Genomic DNA, 17,576 nt, shown 5'->3' with positions numbered 1-17,576 from the left:
TTTTGCCTTTATTTCTTTATGCACGTGACAATTTTTACACACAATGGAGACCTCCCTAAGGCAAAACTAACATCGATCCAAGTACCATGTTTAACACAAAGCATTATCCAGGAATCTATTAGTTCACCTTAGGCAAGGCTACCCCCTACCAACCAAGGCATCGGTTTGGAGTAGAATACTCCTCGCCTACCAAGTGTCAATAAGACGATAGGCCAACTTTAGAGCACATAATAGACTTGCATTGCCATTTATTGTAGGCTTTTTAAAAAAATATATATATTTCTTTTGATCTTCGCTCCTGAACTAAAATGTGTTCTTACATCCTTTTAACAAGGGGTAAAAGCTATGTCCTAGAGGTCAACACACACACAGCCAGGTGTTCAAACATTAAGATGGTTATAACCCTAGACTTAAGACAACCATATTCCAGGCTAACTAAAGACTTCATGCATTCTCAAGAATATATCCAATAAGGTTAAACTTATTAATGATTTACACTAGCACGTTAGGTAACTTCAAAAACTAAGTAGTGCTTTGACAAGTTCCATGTGGTCATGCCTTAATTGAACAGGAAAAATTAAAGATAGTAGGCATGGAAGAATCACACCTGTAAATTGGAGATCTCCTGGATTTGATGAGAAAGCTGGCAATTTGATGTAGATATTTATAATGAACATTGCGGTAGTCTCAGGCCTTGGAAGCAAACCCATCTCAACTTTTTAACCTGTACAACCAACTAACAAACACTATACCTCGAGAGGCACATCAATGGAAAAAATAAAAGACTCGTTTAAGGACTCAAAACTAGAAACAACTTGAAAGCACTAACCTACCTATCAGTCACCACACTACTACTGAGGATATGGTAAGACGATGTTGTAGAGTCCTGGCTCTAGCCCTAAAGCTAAGCCTCTATCCGCATCATCCACATAAATAAAGTCAGCCTCGGTAGTTCCATGAGATTCATCCGTCCATTCATCATTGTCAGATATTTCCTTTTCGTTTTCCCATCCACATAAACTCATCAAGAATGTAACCATGCGAGGATAGTCATCTTGTGGAAAAGGAAAGCATTGGGCTATCAGGGATATGTCCTCTATGGAGTAGGGGTCAGTCATGGTCAATAGGCGAATTAGCCATTCTAATTCCTCAAAATTTTCCTCTCTAGCTAGTACATCTATATGATCCCATTCAGTTTCAATTACAGGATAGCACATGTGAAATATCTGAGAAAGGTACAAATGATACCTTTCACCAAAGGTGGGAGTGGATGAAGTGTGTGATGCTCGTGCATTTGCCATATCTGCAAACATAGATATAGCATCAGTAGGTTTATGATGACAGGTCAATCTAGTTCCTAATTGTATATGGATATTTTTGCTCTTAATATGCTCTTGCTCTTTTTACTATTTTTTGTTTTTCTTTTCTTTTTTGTGTATGAAGCTATATATATACATCCCCTTGAATTTGGCAATTATATGGTCAGGGGAGAAGGTTAAGGAGGAAGCAATAGAATGTCGAGTGTGAGTACATGCTCCCCCTTTCCTTGGGTAGATCATATTTTCTGCAATGATGTTGCAACCTTTTGGAACCAATTTGTTCAGCGGGTCATAGGTAGTGATGTGGGCAAATAGCTTTTTATGACCCTTGTGGCCACATCAAATTGCAGAGATGGTAGTGTACGCTCCCATGAACGAATGGAGGAAATTGTTTCCGATGATACTATTACAAGGGGAGACATAGACTCATTGGTCTCTTGTTGGGTGTTGACAAGAGTAGGTGTAGAGCATGAAGAAACTTCTATATCAATGTGTGCCTGGCATGAGGAACTAGAAGCTTCATGTGGCTCCCCCCTTCCTGAGCTAGAGGTGGTATTGATCGATATCGTTTGGGAATCCAAACTAGCTCTGGAAGAAGTGGTGCGGAGCACTCTGTTACCTTTCCTTTACCACGGTCTTGAATTGTCATTGGGGTGGCAACATTTTGTTTGCAAGGTTTAACAGGTGATGTAGAGGGATTCAGCTTATGCTTAGGGACCCAAATCTGGTCATTCCCTTCGTAATACCCTTGGGCTACTAATAATTTTTTAGGGATCCATCGTGATGTTACATTGCCCTTTCTCGGGTGGGTAGCTGCTTTCCTTCTATGAGGCTTCCTATCTGAACGAGATTGAGCAGGGGAACTAGCTGTTAATGAAGCTTTTGGGACCCATTTGTATGTACTCTTTGGCATAGTAAGCAGAGCCTTGGAGACCACAGTGCTTGTTTCCACTCTTGGTGTTGAAGCATTAGAGGGGTGGCAAACAATCAAAGATGGTTTTGCCAGTGGATTTTGTGATTTTTCGTTATCCAGCATTTTGTCCAGAGTTGATGGCTTAGGAGCGAGATTTTGAACGGTCATACTGAGTGTTGGTTCTTGCGTTGTGACTCGTCTGGTTGCCCAATCGATATTGCACTTGGTGGCCAACATCCATTTGTGCCCTAAGTTTACAGTCCCTTCCATGGTACCAGCAGGCATAACCAAAAAGCTTTGAATTATGGTCCCCTTGTCATAGGCAACTGGAGTGTGCAGAATTCCTGAGACAGGGGTTTTCTTCTTGTTGATTCCTTTAACTTGGATAGCACTCTTGGATAAAGGTGGTTTTCTAAGTTGACACCACACGCCATATGATAGAAAATTGTGTTGAGCTCCTGTATCCAATAATGCATTATACAGCACCTCCCCGTAAGGACTTTGTAACTTAGAGGCAGGTCAGATTCCAGTGAATCCTCATGTGCCTCCTCAAAAAATGCTTGTGTAATCCCCAAGTTGGCTTCTCGTTGTCGTTTAGCACGCTGTTGATGTTCTTTGGCTTCAACTCTCGCTTGTATCTTCTTAAGCTCAGCTTGTTCTTTAGTTGCCTTCTTGTGATAGATTGCATGTAACTCCTCTTGGCTCAGGGGGTCATAGTATCTTTTGAATTTACTCCCATTAAGGAATCCAATGGTTTCAACTCCATCGAGAGTCTCCACTCGGATGGTACCTTGTGGGGTAATTTCACATACTCTATACGGTCCCTTACCAGCATATTTAAGCTTCTTTTTTTCATTACGCACTCCATACATTAGGACATTATCCCCAACCTTGATGTCCTTGTCCTTTAGGTGGTGATCAAATCATTTTTTCCTTCTATCCTTCTCCACAAGGGCATTGTACATAGCCAATTGTCTTTCTTTGTTTAGCTGCTCAAGGATATATAGACGCTCTACTAAGGGATTACCATCCCAACCCTCTTGAGTAGCAACACGAAGACTAGGAATGACAAATTCCCACGGCATGACTGCTTCTTGGCCAGATACCATTTTGAATGGTGTGCAACTAATAGCCACTTTGTACGCAGTACGATAGGCCCATAAAGCTGTCGTAAGCTTTAGATCCCAATCTGTGCGATGAGCTTCAACTGTCTTTGTCAAAACAGAGATTAAAGTCTTGTTGGTACTCTCGGCTTGGCCATTCGCTTTGCGGATAGTAAGGAGTAGATTTATGATGGGATATCATGAAATTTTTTGTGAGCTCCTTAATCACTTCATTTATAAAATGTGTACCATTGTCGCTCACAAGTTCAAAAGGACAACCGAAGCGTGTGATTATATTTTCAAAGAGGAACTTGGCTGTTGTCCTTGCATCTACCTTACGTGTCACTTTCGCTTCAGCCCATTTAGTCATATAGTCAGTGGCCACAATAATATAGCGAGATTGTGTGTTGTGTGCCACTGGGCTAATTGGACCTACAAAGTCTAAACCCCACTTTTCAAATGGTTGGTTTACTTTGATTGGATGTAGGGGCATCTGATCTTTTCGCCGCTGGGGTTTCTTGTATCGTTGGCATTCATCGCAACCCTTTACAAAAAGTGATGCATCTTGGAACATAGTGGGCCACCAATACCCTAATTGTAAGATCTTTCACGCAGTTAAGTCTCCTGAGAAGTGACCACCGGCTACGCCCATATGTGCCTCTTGCAAAATGTATAGATACTCATCCTCTCAGGCACAACGCCTAAGAATGTCATCCTTTTCTCTTTTATAAAGAGTCCCGGCTATCAGGCAATAGGGTTCGCATTCTTTGATCAGCTTTCGAGCTAGATCTTTACGAAGCTCCTTGGGTGGAAAGCTATTAACCAAAAAGTTAACAATCTTCTCACTCCATTCAGGCATTGTCTCCACCATGAACAGGGAAGTGTTAGGTAAGTCATCATCAACTCCCGTAGGAGCCTCACCATTAGGTATGCGAGACGAATAATCAGCCATAACATGTTTTTTGCCAGGTCTCACAACAACAGTGAAATCAAACTCAAGAAGAATCAATAGCCATCGTGTGATTCTTCCTGTGGAGCATGGTTTGTTTACCAGATACAACAATGCTTGATGATCCACATAGAAAAAAAACTTGGTGGCAAGAAGGTAATAACAAAATTTCCTTACTGCATATATCATTGCCAACCCTTCTCGCTCTCTGTAGTGGTGTAGTTCATCTCAGTATCGTTCAACTGGCGACTAGCAAAGCTAATGGGGTAGTCTAGTTTGTGTTCTCCAGGTTGAGTTAACACACACCCAATAGCAAAGTTTGATGCATCAATATGCACATGGAAGATTAAATCCCAGTTAGGCATTTGCAAGATTGGAGCACTCGCCAAGGCCTTCTTTAATAGCTCATATGCACAGTCACAATCTTCGGTCCAAATAAACTCGATGAGAAGCTTATACAATGGTTGAGCTATCTCGGCGAAGAATAGAATAAACCTTCGATAATAACCAACATGGCCCATAAAGCATTGGACTCCCTTATAGTTGGTGGGTGGGGGCAATTCCAAAATGGCCTTGATTTTACTCTCGTCCGTGGAAATCCCATTTTTGGATACTATATGCCCTAAGATAACTCCATGTTTAACCCAAAATTGGCATTTGAAAGGATTCAAGGAGATGCGATATAATCTACACCTTTCAAATATTTTTCGTAAACACATCAAGTGCTCGTCCCAAGAGGAATGAACACAAAGATCATCTAAGAAAGCTTCACAAAAGTCCCTTAGATATTCCTTGAAGGTTGTGTTTATCAATCGTTGAAATGTTGCAGGTGCATTGGTCAAGCCAAAGGCCATGATGCGAAAGGCAAACACTCCAAACTCCATGATAAATGCTGTTTTAGCTTGGTCCTCTACTACAATTGTGATCTGATTGTACCCAGAGTACCCATCTAAAAAGCTATATGCCTCCTTGCCTTCAACTCTTTCAAGCACATGTTCAGAATACGGCAAGGGGGTAATGATCCCTTCTGGTGGCTGCATTAACCTTTTTGAGATCAACGCACACTCTGAGTTTCCCATTCTTCTTTGGTACGATGACTATTGGAGAAACCCATTATGAGTTCTCAATAGGGTATATGAATCCACATTTTACAAGCTTTTCAATTTCCTCTTGTACAATCTTTGCATATTTAGGATTCATTGGGTACGGACGTTGCTGGACTGGTTTAGCAGTGCTAATCATTGGAATCGTGTGTTGCACCACCGAGGGTGGAACACCCTTCATATCATGATATGTCCAAGAAAATATGTCTTTGAATTCCTTAAGAAGCTTCTTGAGCGTAGCTTCCTCCATCTTGGTGAGGTCTTGAGCAATAAAAACTGGTTTTGACTCCTCACCCAGATCTGCTAAGTCTATCTCCTTAACTACCCGTAGGGCCATCGTAGACACTGCTACTCCCATTGGTAGGCATTCGTTGGGCTTTTGTGTAGACCACTTTACGTTCCCCTATGGTAAATGATTTGAAATGCTCGGGTGCGGGGTATAAGTCTACTGGTTCTTGTTGTGCCAGGCTTTTTTCTTTTAATTCCGCCTCCTTTTGTTGTTGCTGAGCTAACTCTTGGTTTTGCCGCCTTCTCCCAGTACGACTTAGTTTCGGCTTCTCTTCGATTTCTAATTGGGTGACGTCATGAGGTTGCGGAATACACCACATGACACTTTGGAGGTATGGTCCCCAATTATCCGCCCCGCTAACTTTCGATGAGCATCAATAGCTCCTACATAACTAAGCCATTCTGCAGTGGATCTCTCCTTGTTTATTGCAGTTCGTACATTAGCTTGATAGCATTGTCGCTTATGTCTCGTTTTCTTCTTACCAAGTTTTTGATTTTCGTTTCTGTCAAATTCGAACTCACTTGGTCGATCTTCACTTGTGTCCCCCTCACTTTCAGGTGAACTGTAGGAGGTCACTATCCTAGGCCTTGAGCACCTTGCTTCCACATTTGGGTGAATATTTGATTCACCCCCCCATCAGGCTCAGAGTCAGTTTCTTCTTGAGATTCATACTCAGAGTTGCATTGGTCAGAGTCCTCGCTACTTTCAGTGTCAGTGGAGTTTGCCGCTTTCTCGCCATCAGGAGTCAAGTGCATAACACCTATCATGTTTATTGGCACTAACGATGGCATATCTTGCTCCTCAGGTGTTACCCAACTTGTGCCTCTATTTCCCCATGTATCTATGGTGGTTGCCGCTAGGTGTACCCAATCCACGTTATCCAACTCAGTCATACCCGGTAGGACATCCATATAAGGAGAATCTTTCCCATCATCAATCTCTTTTTTGCATGTATAGCAATACCTTAATGGGGTGGAGTGAATAGTGGTATCCGATCGATTATCGATGATAATCTTGCTTCCTAAAGGATGTGCACGACCATTCTCAAGATCAACTCGAATGACAGAGTCCTAGAATTGTAGGTAGTCATGGTTTTTCAACCAGTCATGCACCATTTGTGCTTCCCTCATGAAAGGACGTCCTAAGATCATTTGATATGACATAGGATGCTTGGAGAAATCCATTACAATGAAGGTATGTCTTACCTTGTATCCTAGAACCTTGATCTTAAGGTCCCTTAGCATCCCAATAGGTTTAGCAATAGTTCCATTTGCCATCTTAACCACTATGTTTGTGACTTCAAGGTGAGGTCTTCCCATAGATTCCCAACAGTTTTTAGTCACAATGCTCACTCCAGCACCACCATCAAGGATTCCCTTTAGAGTTAATCCGTTGGTAGTAATGGGGAGGGTTGCATTAGATTCGTCACCTTCAAAGTACTGTCCGAACTTGTTAATAGGTATTTCAACGACTGAGTCTTCATCTAGGTTGGGTTGTAGATCCCAATGTTCCCCTTCATCTTGAAGCGTGTCGGGTCTATCCATATTTACAAATTGTGGTAACCCCGCCTTCAGTTCTCCATTGAGAAATGCTCGAAGAGCTAAGAATAGCTCAGGATCTCTGTATAACTTGGATATGATCATGGTTCTGATTTCAGAGGACATGAAATCCATTAGTTTGGACACATTCAACGGTACTTTTCGAGACATCGCCCCTTGATGTGAAGATGGAATCACTTCCTCTTCGATGGGGTCAGGCATTCCCTCACTAAACATTCTTTCCAGCAAGAAGGGTGTTTGCCCACTTCCTGATGTCCTATCCTCACTTTCTTCCCGAATGATACTAGGTATAGCTAACGGTTTATGGCTCCTGTGAGGCTGAACTTGTGTAGGAAACACTGTGTCTAGAATTTTGATTCTTCTCGGGTTTGGCTCTAGTTCTCTTTGTGTTTCTTCCACCAAACCCCTTAAGTGTTGCACTTGTTCAATCTCCTCAATTGGGTTTGGGTCAGTTCCAAACTTTTTCAGGGTTTTTGGCCCACATGGCTTGTCTTGGGGAGTCTCAGTCAGTTTGGGTGGTCGAGAGGGCATTAACTGACTTGGTTGTGGGGCCGAGGAAGTTTCCTTCTATTTCCCCTTATTTATGTATTCGCTTGATTCCCCTTCATTGAGCTCCCGAGTGGGTTCCTCTCTTAAGGTACTGGCTTTGGTCCCCATGGTTTCTATTGAATCAGAATCATCTTCAGGATCATTCATATACACGGGGTCGTATCCTGTTCCTATGTTAGTCTTGGAACTAGGCTTGGAGCTCGTGGCATTAAGCGATCTCTTCCGCCACATCTTCTTTTTCTTGGCTCGAGCAATTGATGCAGTATCCCTCTCCTCGAGAATGTAGTTTTGATTTTGAAGCATTGATCATGTAACTACATTCACAGGTACAACAGGTGTGGTTCCTCATGCCTGGTTGGTAACCTCAACCAAATTCAATGGCGTAATCTTGGGTGCACTAGGATTATGTGGACATTGAGCAATCAAATGATCTATGCCACAATGATTATATGTAAGTACCGGCATTCCCGATGTGCTCCCTTGATTTGGTTGCATTTGCGTAGCGATCTTCTGTAGCCTACTAGCAACAAGCAAACACACACACACAAGAGAGGGCAAGACAGAAGAGAGAGATGGATACTTCAATTTTCTTCTATCTTCTTCTTCTCTACTCAACCAACATAACATAAAGATAAGAGTACACACTATATAGGTTAGTAATCACTGCTACAACATACAAGGGTTGGTCCATAATGTGAACCGGGCTAAATGAGCTTGCGCTATAACTATGCCAGTCTCTAGTAATCCAAAATGGCTGTCACACAGCCTATCATCTCACTAGCCGCATATCACCGATAATCTCACCAACCATGCTAGTGGTGTAGATGCAGAAGGTATCACCCAGGTGGGTCATCAATGTCTGACGTAGCACTAGTTGAGTTTGATATCTTAACAAGGAGGATTGCCCACAGTAATTGATGGGTGAGTTATCAGTAGCATCGCCCCACAGCAAGTTGACTTGCCAAGCACGATTGCCACCACAGCAGCAAACTTCGAGTTGAGTCACCAATAGGATTGCCACACAGCAAAACGAAGTTCGAGTTACTATAGCATGATGCGGTTACATCAAGATCGCCTCAGTAGTGCACTTTGAATGGTTGCAACATTGTAAGGATGCACCTTGGCTCTTGATACCAAATGTTAAATAAGGAGGTTGATAATAGTGATTTGCATTAATCATTAGAATGCTGCAAACAGATAGGCAATAGAGACGCTTAATGCCATTAGTTCGATGCCTCCTTAATAGGCTATGGGTACATGAGATTAACTAGTGATGATTAGGTACTAATCTTTCTCCATAATCCCCTCCTACATTAACTCCTTGACTATCTCCACCTCTTGCCTCTAAGAATGTCACCAAAGAAGGTGGATGTAGGCATGTTGATTGTGGTTGCTTTTTGAGACCCTGTTACAAGAGTAAAAGGGGCCAATATTAATACCTTAACTACTGATGATTAGGTTCTAATCTTTCTCCATAATCCCCTCCTACATTAACTCCTTGACTATCTCCACCTCTTGCCTCTAAGAATATCACCAAAGAAGGTGGATGTAGGCGTGTTGATTGTGGTTGTTACAAGAGTAAAAGGGGCCAATATTAATACCTTAATGACCTTTGAATTGAACTCTACCAAGGGGATGTTTATGTGTTCATGTGATGGAGCATATCCAACAACCTCAAGCAGGGAGATGTGCTCTTTGCCGACTATGAGTTTTGATTGCAATGTGTCATCCATATTAAGTTTACATCATTTGTCATTATGTTTCATTCAAACTATTTTGTAAAATGAGCATTGGTTCTTTATAGTCATAGTAATTTATAAGTGTCATAAGGCACTGATCTTGAATGATCGGTCTATCTAGAACTATATTTTTCTTGGATTTGCAAATATCATTTCCATTATTATCTTTGGCTAGTTTATAAACAAATATGATAATCAATGCCATATTGGTAGTTATATAAATAGACATACAGACGTCATAATCGTGACACACTCATTAATGAGTTCATGGAAGTGAAGATATTTGTGAAGTTAGAGTCTGAAGTAGGACATGCTATCCTTGTAAACGGTTTTTGTTTAATTAATGACTTTGAATTGATCAAAAGTTGTTTTCTATATTTTTTGAAATGTGGTTGAGGCAACAAGATGAGTATGGTTACACATTTTGTGATAGAGACAATGTCCACTTCAATAAATCATTCCCATAAAATTCTCCTCCTTAAATATAGTACATGCTTTGAGTATTGTAAGCCTCAATATCATAAATATGCAATTTGGAGAAAATACATCAATACATTTTAACAACCTATTATTGGTTGATTCTCCTAAACCAATTTCTGCAGTCAGCTAGCCCTTTAACAAAACCACCCTCTTTGTCGTCACACCCAGCCACCTTGCTTGCATGCACTTTTGTTTGCAGCCTTTCCATGTTGTTGCTATTGTGTGAGAATGGCTTGCAAGCTGTGGCCAACCCTTCAACAGATCGTACCATGGACCAGGTTTTCCCCCATTGGGGCCCACCCATCCTAAGATGTTTCAAGAAAGCTAGTGATTAGAGAACCATTTATTTAATCAATATAAGCTTCCTTGTAGACTCTCCGTCACCAGTCTGCATCCCTTTGCTTTCTTCTTAGTCTCCTTTATTCTTTTCTCCATCTCAAGCGCTTTTGTCCACTCGTTTTACTACTTCCTTTGAAATTTTTAATTTTAAATTTATAAGGGATATCCCTTTTTATTTAGCTAGGGTGAGGTACCTATTTTCTAGTCCATCGTTTATTGATTTTTCTGATGGGTATCTCCTTATATTTAGCCAGGGTGAGGTGAAAAGATGCAGGGGAGAAGAGAGCTTGAGCTCTTGCACAAGCACACACACACTGACACAAACCCTAGAAGACAACACACAAGGTGAGAGGCTGAAAATTCTTCTTCTTCACACAAAAAAAGAGGTCTACAAAGAAGATAAAGTGACCAATACACATAATAGAGTATATACAAGCGGTCCATAATGTGAACACACTAAGAGGAGTGGATAGATGTGGACTAGTCAGTGTAGTACAGCTGTAGAATCTCTGATGAAGATATGTCGGTGCTAGCTACCAAACCCGCCAGTGATATAAATGTCAAACGGTCATGCAGGCGCCTCGTGAGTGTTTGCTCATGTTGAGCTTGACATCTCAACACCCCCCCTCAAGCTCAACTCCATCTCACGAACTCCAAGCATATCGCAAAATCTGCAGAGCTTCTCAGCTCCTAAGGCCTTCATGAGGATGTCAACAATCTAATCCTATGTGCTGACATAGGCCAAGTCGATGTCACGTGCCAGGACTCTCTCCCTGATGAAGTGGTAATGCATATCAATGTGTTTCATCCATGCATGAAAATTGTGTTCGTGGCCAACTGTATACTGCTAAGATTGTCACAATATATAACAATCTTTCTCTCCACATGCAACCCCAAATCAGCAAGTAGCTAATGTAACCAAGCTACCTCACATGCTACCACCGGAGCTCCTCTATAGTTTACCTCTATACCCGATAAGGCAACTGTGGGTTGCTTCTTTTTGCTCCAGTAGCACTTCCCAATGAAAACATAAATCCACTGGTACATCTCGTGTCTGAGCTGCTACTTCCCCAATCTGCATATGTGTACCCATATAGCTCCAATGGTACACCTGCTTCATAAAACAATGCATAATCAATAATGGTCCTCAAATTTTGAAGTGTGCGTCGCACACTGTGCACGGAACCTGCATAAAATGGGTGTCTAAGCCAATAGTGTAGCTCAAATCTGGCCTATTGATCGTGACATAGATCAAACTCCCCAAAATCTTCCTACTGTACATGGTGGGATCCTCCAACACATAACTTGCATCCGCACTAAGCTTGCCATTTTGTTTGCATCTACCATATGAAAACCAATAGTGACAAGATACTTAGCAATATTGTCGTGCCATGCTCATGGAGCTTGCTTCAGCCCATACAAGGCCTTACGAAGTTTACACACATACTCTGGGTGACCTATATACTCAAAACCTTGTGGCTGGTCCGTATACACCTCTTCTTGCAAGTCATCATGTAAGAACGCATTTTTGACATCCATCTGATGTTAAAACCAGCCTTTAGCGCTGCAGCCACCGCAATCACAACTCTCACAATTACTATCTTTGCAATTGGGGCAAATGTCTCCTCATAATCGATCCCATGTGTCTGCACATATCCTTTGACTACCAATCTAGCGTTGGACCTGCTTATGCTATCATCATTGTTATGTTTCACCTTTATACACTCAATATCTTTCTTGCCTTTAGGGAATGGCACCAAATTCAAAAAACTACTGAAAATACCTTGGAGTGACGAAACGAGGCCCGTAACGCGCCCGAAACGTGAATGTGGCCGAAAAATTATTGTCCAATAGGATAGCATACTTGCTCTATAGCTCTGCTCCCGCGAAGATTGCTCCTCAATCAAAGATGTGTATCTCCCAAAGCTACTGAGGCGGGGAAAGAGATGATGGTGCTCTTACCAGTGTAGTACCACTTCCTTCCTTGCTTGTTCTTGCCTCTTGCTTGCCTCCTTAGCAGGGATTTAATATTCACATGATCACAAGATTTTTTGTGATAATAACACATGTGAACAAGTTATGCACATGTTCTCATGTTACCGTTCACAAAATAACAGGTCACTTGCCATTTGGGAACCCCTTAAAAGCTTGGCTACACATGGGAAATAAGCTATTCACATGTTCTCATGTTACCATCTTCACATAATAGCAGGTCAGTGCCCACCTAAGAAGATTTTTTATGCCCGACAAAGATAATTTTTTTAGGCCCTTGTGAAAGCTTTGTGAATATAACATGTGATCACAAGATTTTTTGTGTTATTAACATATGTTATTAACATGTTCACATGTTCTCATTTACGTCAGTGAAATCCCTGCTCCTTAGCTAACATGAACTAGGCTTTGATACCATAAAGAGAATGTGGGGGAGAGGGAGAGCTTCAAACCCTGGCAAGAAAACACACACACACAAGAGAGAGCAAGACACAAGAGAGAGATGGTCTACTCAACAAACATAACATAAAGATAAGATTACACACTATATGGGTTAGTAATCACTACTACAACATACAAAGGTTGGTCCATAATGTGAACCGGACTAAATGAGCTGGCGCGATAGCTATGCCAATCTCTAGTAATCCAAAATCACACAGCCTGTCATCCCACTAGCTGCGTATCACCATAATCTTACCAACCATGTCAGTGGTGTAGATGTGGAAGGTATCACCTAGGCGAGTCATCAATGTCTGCCGTCGTAGCACTAGTTGAGCTCAATATCTTAACAAGGAGGATCACCCATTGTAATTGATGCGTGAGTTATCAGCAGCATCGCCATAGCAAACAAACTTCGAGTTAAGTTGACAGAACGATCTCCACACCACAGCAGCAAACTTTGAGTTGAGTCACCAGCAGGATCGCCACCACAACAATGAACGTCAAGTTACTACAGCATGATGCGGTTACATCAGGATCACCTCAGTAGTGCACTTTGAATGGTTGCAGCATAGTAAGGATGAACCTTGGCTCTTAATACCAAATGTTAATTAAGGAGGTTGATAATAGTGATTAGCATTAATCATAATAATGTTGTAAATGATAGGCAATAGACGTTGAATGCCATTAGTTTGATGCCTCTTAAATAGGCTATGGGTACATGAGATTAACTAGTGATTAGGTACTAAGCTTTCTGCATAATCCCCTCCTTGATTATCTCCACCTCTTACCTCTAAGAATACCTCCAAAGAAGGTGGATGAAGGCGTGTTGATCGTGGTTGCTTTGAGAACTTGTTACAAGAGTGAAAAGGGCCAATATTAATACCTTAATGACCCTTGAATTGAACTCTACCAATGGGATGTTTATGTGTTCATGTGATGGAGCATATCCAACAACCTCAAGGAGGGAGATGTGCTCTTTGCCGACTATGAGTTTTGATTGCAATGTCTCATCCATATTAAGTGTCCATTATTTGTCATTATGTTTCATTCAAACTATTTAGTAGAATGAGAATTGGTTCTTTAAAGTCATAGTAATTTATAAGTGTCTTAAGGCCTTATCTTGAATAATCGGTCTATCTAGAACTGTTATTTTCTTGGATTTGTAGATATCATATTTCTATCTCCATCATTATCTTTGGCTAGCTTATAAACAAATATGATAATCAATGCCATATTGGTAGTTATATAAATGGACATAAGGACATCATCAAGTTGACACACTCATTAATGAGTTCATGGAAGTAAAGATATTTGTGAAGTTTGAGTTTGAAGTAGGACATGCTATCCTTGTAAAGGGTTTTTCTTTAATTAATGACTTTGAATTGATCAAAAGATATTTTCTATATATTTTTGAAATGTGGTTGAGGCAACAAGATGAGTGTGGTTACACAATTCGTGATAGAGATAATGTCCATTTCTATAAAGCATTCCCATAAGACTCTCCTCCTTAAATATAGTACATGCTTTGAGTATTGTAAGCCTCAATATCATAAATATGCAATTTGGAGAAAATACATCAATGCATTTTAACAACCTATTATTGGTTAATTTGTCCTAAACATATGAAAACGAAAATTGGGATTTTTCTAAATTCCCTAATATAGACTTAGTTACTCCTTGAGGTGGGAGAGATTAAGATAAGATTAGGGAGATTAGAGAGGGGATTCAAATAGTGATTATTCCTAAGCACAAGCACTCAAAGAAATTATTATGTGCCACAATAGAAGAAAAACCAATCAACCATAGTCTTGTTAATCCCTGATAAGCAAGGTAATTATAATTTTAACCATTCACTTAGAGAGAAGGATAGAGAGATATTGACATAGAGAGAGAGAAAACCTATGCTACTTGTTTTCATCTCTCTACACTAATTTCCCTTGTTTCCTTGGAAAGCTTGTCACCCACGTTGTGCTTGACGCTACTAGGCTTGTTGCCTTAACACTTGGTGTTGATGTTGCTTTGCTCAATAGCCCCTTGTGGTGGCTTGATTGCATTCGTCAGCACTACCTTGCTTGTTGCCTTGACGCATGGTGTTGATGTGGCTTTGCTCAATAGCCCCTTGTGGTGGCTTGATTGCAGTCGTTAGCACTACCTTGCTTTAGCGCTTGATGCCACCTTTCCAGCCTTGTGCAAGCCATGAGCAACCACATTCTCTAGCCTTGCTTTGGCCATTCAAACCCTTACTAGGGTTGCATTGTGTGTGACATTTTCTTGTAAAGCCACATCAATGATCACCCGCCTTGCTTTGTTTACTCTCCCATACAATCTGTTGTTGTGCATGATACCTTGCACCATGTGATGCCTTCTTGCAGTCAGCTAGCCCTTTAACAAAACCACCCTCTTTGTCATAACCAACCACCTTGCTTGCATGCACTTTTGCTTTTGCAGCCTTTCCATGTTGTTGCTATTGTGTGAGAATGCCTTGCAAGTTGTGGCCAACCCTTCAACGATGTCTTGTTGTCGTGTGTTACCATTGTTCATCAACAATGCCTTACCCGCACCGCGGGCAGACAATGATCACCTGTCGTGCTTGCCTTGTGTTATGCATAGCACAAGGCAATTTTTCAATGATGCCTTGCTTGCCTTGTGTGTTGCACAGCACGAGGCCAGTCTTAAATAATGCCTTGTGTGTTGTATAGCACGAGGCCAGTCTTCAACAATGCCTTGCTTGCCTTGTGTGTTGCATAGCACAAGGCTAGTCTTCAATGATGCCTTGCTTGCCTTGTGTTTTGCCACCATGGCTAGCACATCAATAACGACTTTCCCCCCTCCTTGCTGCATGCACCCTCTCGTCTAGGAAAAAATCACACTTATCTTTGCACACTTTTTATATATATGTATAGTCTCTTTCCTATTTTTAGAATTTCTTAGTTAAATGCTAACTGCTCACCTAGATGATTTGCCAGCACCTGTGCATGGTAAATGACATGAGGCTTGGGGGCAGAGTCTTATTCCATGAGAGAGAGAGAGAGCCTTCCATTATGAGGAAGAGGCGTACCTTACCTCATCCTAGAGGTGGTTGAAATTTAAAACCCATATTGACATAGAGAAAGAGAGAGAGAAAACCTATGCTACTTGTTTTCATCTCTCTACACTAATTTCCCTTGTTTCCTTGGAAAGCTTGTCACCCACGTTGTGCTTGACACTGCTAGGCTTGTTGCCTTAACACTTGGTGTTGATGTTGCTTTGCTCAATAGCCCCTTGTGGTGGCTTGATTGCGGTCCTAAGCACTACCTTGCTTTAGCCCTTGATGCCACCTTTCCAGCCTTGTGTGCAAGCCATGAGCAACCACATTCTCTAGCCTTGCTTTTGCCATTCAAACCCTTACTAGGGTTGCATTGTGTGTGACATTATCTTGTAAAGCCACATCAATGATCACCCGCCTTGCTTTGTTTACTCTCGCATACAATCTGTTGTTGTGCATGATACCTTGCACCATGTGATGCCTTTTTGTAGCCATGTGATGCCTTCTTGCAGTCAGCTAGCCCTTTAACAAAACCACCCTCTTTGTCATAACCAACCACCTTGCTTGCATGCACTTTCACTTGCAACCTTTCCATGTTGTTGCTATTGTGTTAGAATGCCTTGCAAGTTGTGGCCAACCCTTCAACGATGTCTTGTTGTCATGTGTTACCATCGTTCATCAACACTGCCTTACCCGCACCGCGGGCAGACAATGATCACCCGTCGTGCTTGCCTTGTGTTATGCATAGCACGAGGCAATTTTTCAATGATGCCTTGCTTGCCTTGTGTGTTGCACAGCATGAGGCTGGTCTTCAATAATGCCTTGTGTGTTGTATAGCACGAGGCTAGTCTTCAACAATGCCTTGCTTGCCTTGTGTGTTGCACAGCACGAGGCTAGTCTTCAACGATGCCTTGCTTGCCTTGTGTTTTGCCATCATGGCTAGCACATCAATAATGACTTTTCCCCTCCTTGCTTGCATGCACCCTCTCGTCGAGGATAAAATCACACTTATCTTTGCACACTTTTTATATATATGTATAGTCTCTTTCCTATTTTTAGAATTTCTAAGTTAAATGCTAACTGCTCACCTAGATGATTTGCCAGCACCTATGCATGGCAAATGACATGAGGCTTGGGGCAGAGTCTTATTCCATGAGAGAGAGAGAGAGAGAGAGAGAGAGAGAGAGAGAGAGAGAGAGAGCCTTCCATTATGAGGGAGAGGTGTACCTTACCTCATCCTAGAGGTGGTTGAAATTTAAAACCCATAGGGTCATATGGAAGTAAACTATAAACTAAGTCACTTCTTAAGACCATCTCCAACTTCAACTAGTATATGGAGGTACTGTCTCATATCTACAAGGATACTCAATGTAGGCATAGAGAGCCCATTATCCCTTAACTACTAATGGTTCTCACATAGATAGAGAGATAGGTAGAGTAAGAGGAAGAGAGAGATGCACCAACCAATTATAGAAAAAGATTACACCATGAACAATGATTTATATAGGCACCAAGGCCCTATTTTATGTTCTCTTAATAAGAGGGTGTACACACTTATAGTGTTTACACACTACCCTCTTAATAAGAGCGTGATGTGCACACATATGATGTTTACACACTTATAGTGTTTACACACTACCCTCTTAATAAGAGGGTGATGTGCACACATATGATGTTTACACACCACCCTCTTAATAAGAGGGTGGTGTACACACCTTTAGTGGTTACGCACCACTATAGTGTGTACACACCTATAGTGTCTACGCTATAGGTGTG

Source organism: Cibotium barometz, chromosome 8 (assembly GCF_041138505.1).
Source record: "Cibotium barometz isolate CiBa-2024 chromosome 8, ASM4113850v1, whole genome shotgun sequence".
Lineage (NCBI taxonomy): Eukaryota > Viridiplantae > Streptophyta > Polypodiopsida > Cyatheales > Cibotiaceae > Cibotium > Cibotium barometz.
The sequence above is the reverse complement of the archived record's forward strand: the minus strand, read 5'-3'. Positions refer to the sequence as shown.